Source organism: Oncorhynchus mykiss, chromosome 12 (genome assembly GCF_057628025.1).
Source record: "Oncorhynchus mykiss isolate SJ-2025 chromosome 12, ASM5762802v1, whole genome shotgun sequence".
In the NCBI taxonomy this organism is placed as follows: Eukaryota; Metazoa; Chordata; class Actinopteri; order Salmoniformes; family Salmonidae; genus Oncorhynchus; species Oncorhynchus mykiss.
Window position 1 is genome coordinate 35,487,282 of NC_143033.1, and position 3,539 is coordinate 35,490,820.

Below are 3,539 nucleotides of genomic sequence, written 5' to 3' on the forward strand. Positions count from 1 at the left end.
AAAGTGTTGGGGATATTTGGTGACATCTTGTGGTCTTAATGACATCTTGTGGTCTTAATGTGCATTACAAGTCATTGAAATTACTTGGAAACAACGTTGATTCAACCAGTGTGTGCCCAGTGGGTTCTCACAAGGGAATGACCATAGCAGGTTGCAAAGGTATTGTTTATTATTGTTCTTCAAATTATATACGGAAAATATTAATATTGTTTCCAACTACCAATCAGCAACTGCACTGTAAATTCAGCTGCATATTGAACGTTGAGATTGCTGGAATGCCAGTCTCTTTGCCAAATGACATTAAGTGGAAAATAATGGAATGTTAGCTAAAAAGACTTGTCCCAAACTAGCACACTCCAACACTCAGACACAATTTACAAATGCAGTATTTGTGTTTAGTGAGTCAGCCACATCAGAGGCAATGCGTTATATTAATAGGTTTGGAATTGGAACATATTCAAATCAAGTCAAATCAAACTTGATTTGTCACATGCGCCAAATACAAGTGTAGACCTTACCATGAAATGCTTACTTACAAGCCCTTAACCAACAGTGCAGTTCAAGAGTTAAGAAAATATTTATCAAATAAACTAAAGTAAAAAATAAGAATAATAAAAAGTAACACAATAACATAACAATAACGAGGCTATATACATGGGGAACCGGTACCGAGTCAGTGTGCTATTATTAGCTAGTGCTAGTACATGTTATTTTGTAACTTGTACATGTAGGTAGGGGTGAAGTGACTGCATATACAATAAATAGTGAGTAGCAGCAGTGTACAAAACAAATGGGGGGGTCAATGTAATAGTCCGGTGGCCATTTGATTAATTGTCAACAGTCTTATGGCTTGGGGGTAGAAGCTGTTAAGGAGCCTTTTGGTCCGAGACTTGGTGCTCCGGTACCGCTTGCCGTGCGGTAGCAGAGAAAACAGTCTATGACTTGGGGGACTGGAGTCTCTGACAATTTTATGGGCTTTCCTCAGACACCTCCTATTATATAGGTCCTGGATGGCAGGAAACTTGGCCCCAGTGATGTACTGGACAGTACGCACGACCCTCTGTAGTGACTTACGGTCAGATGCCGAGCAGTTGCCATACCAGGCGGTGATGCAACCGGTCAGGATTGCTGTCTTGCCTGAGCATTCTAAATGTAATGAGTGGGTGTCAGGAAAACTGTATGGTAAAAAGTATATATTTTCTTTAGGAATGTACACTCTTAGAAAAAGGGTTCCAAAAGTGTTCTTCGGATGAAGAACCCTTTTAGGTTCTAGATAGCACCCTTTTTTCTAAGAGTGTAGTGGAGTAAAAATAAAGATACCCCAAAAGACGACTTAAGTAGTACTTAAAAGTATTTTTACTTTGTCACTTTACACCAGACTAGGCTATGTGGTGTTTTTTGAAATACACTACATGGCCAAGAGTATGTGGACACCTGTTCATTGAACATCTCATTCTAAAATCATGGGTATTAATATGGAGTTGGTCCCCCTTTTGCTACTTTAACAGACTCCACTGTTCTGGGAAGGCTTTCCACTAGATGTTGGAGCATTGCTGCGGGGACTTGCATCCATTCAGTCACAAGAGCATTAGTGAGGTCGGGCACTGATGTTGGGTGATTAGGCCTGTCTCGCAGTCGGTGTTCCAATTCATCCAAAAGTGTTCCATGCGGTTGAGGTCAGGGCTCTGTGCAGGCCAGTCAAGTTTTTCCACGCCTATCTCGACAAACCACGTCTGTATGGACCTCACTTTGTGCACGGGGGCATTGTCATGCTGAAACAGGTAAGGGCCTACCATGAAAAACAGCCCCAGTGTCACACCCTGATCTTTTTCACCTGTCCTTGTGATTGTCTCCACCCCCCTCCAAGTGTCGCCCATCTTCCCCATTATCCCCTGTGTATATATTCCTGAATTCTCTGCTTGTCCTTTGCCAATTTGTCAAGTCAACCAGCTTTAGTTTCTCAGCGCCTGCTTTTTCCCAGTCTCTCTTTTCTGGCCCTCCTGGTTTTGACCCTTGCCTGTCCTGACTCCGAGCCCGCCTGCCTGACCACTCTGCCTGAGCCTACCTACAGACCTGTACCTTTGCCCTCCGCTGGATTTTTGACCTCTGCTTAACCTGACCCTGAGCCTGACTGCCGTCCGGTACCGTTGCCTCACCTCTGGTTACTGATCCCTGCCTGCCTTGACCTGTCTATTACCTGTCCCTGTTGGATCATTAAATTATTGTTTATTCAACACGGTCTGCATCTGGGTCTTACCTTAAACCTGATACCCAGACCATTATTCCGCAAGCTTTATACCACTCCAACCGACGCTTGGCATTGTGCATGGTGATCTTAGGCTTGTGTGCGGCTGCTCGGAAATGGAAACCCACTTCATGAAGCTCCCTACAAACAGTTATTGTGCTGATGTTGCTTCCAGAGGCAGTTTGGAACTCAGTGGTGAGTGTTGCAACCGAGGACATACGAATTTATGCGTTACGTGCTTCCGCACTCGGTGGTCCTGTTCTGTGAGCTTGTGTGGCCTACCACTTCACAGCTGAGCTATTGTTGCTCCTAGACGTTTCCACTTCACAATAACAGTACTTAAAGTTGACTGGGAAGAAATTTGATGAACTGACTTGTAGGAAAGGTGGCATCCCATGACGATGCCACATTTAAAGTTACTGAGCTCTTCAGTACGGGCCATACTACTGCCAATGTTTGTCTATGGAGATTGCATGGCTGTGTGCTCAATTTTTTTTTATACACCTGTCAGCCATGGGTGTGGCTGAAATAGCCGAATCCACTAATTTGAAGAGGTGTCCACATCATTTTGGCCTTGTAGTGTAGGACTGTATTATCTTACACTTGAATCTGAAATAGGATTGCCTAAACTTCCATTCCCCTCATAAAACAGGATTACTACCACACAGAAATTAGCTGACACAAGCAGCCTGTATAAAAGCTTTTCAACATATGCAGTGACCTTTCCAGCTAAAGTAATCAATACAGTGTTGGCAACCTGAGGAGGAGCCCACATAGTCCATACATACTACAGAATGAGAATTGAACTCCTTAAATGTCTGTAGTACACTCATGAACTGAACCTGACCTCAAAACCTTCGCCCACAGAGCATGAGAAGAGCAGCCTGTGACCCCTAACATCTCCAACGGTCTACAGTATCTTTCAACCCCAGTCTGTGGAAGTAGTTGATTCTGAAATTAGTGTGGGACTGTCTGGGAGATTTACAATAGTATTTTGTGTGAGAAATATTGTTGTGAAAAGGATTATAGCCTATAAATAAAATGAGACTGATCGAGATGGTACTGCAATTCAGGTGACCCAGTCCAGCAGTCTGCAATATCATATTACACACACACACACACACACACACACACATGGGCTAGGCCTAATGAGCACAATGTTTTTGTATTAATTAGACCTAACACCATATTGCTTGTTAGAATATACATAATTTAGGTTATTACCCAGACTGGGCCAGCCCTATCCTGGCCCACATTTCAATCCAAGGTGTGAGGAAATAACTCTCACAACCCC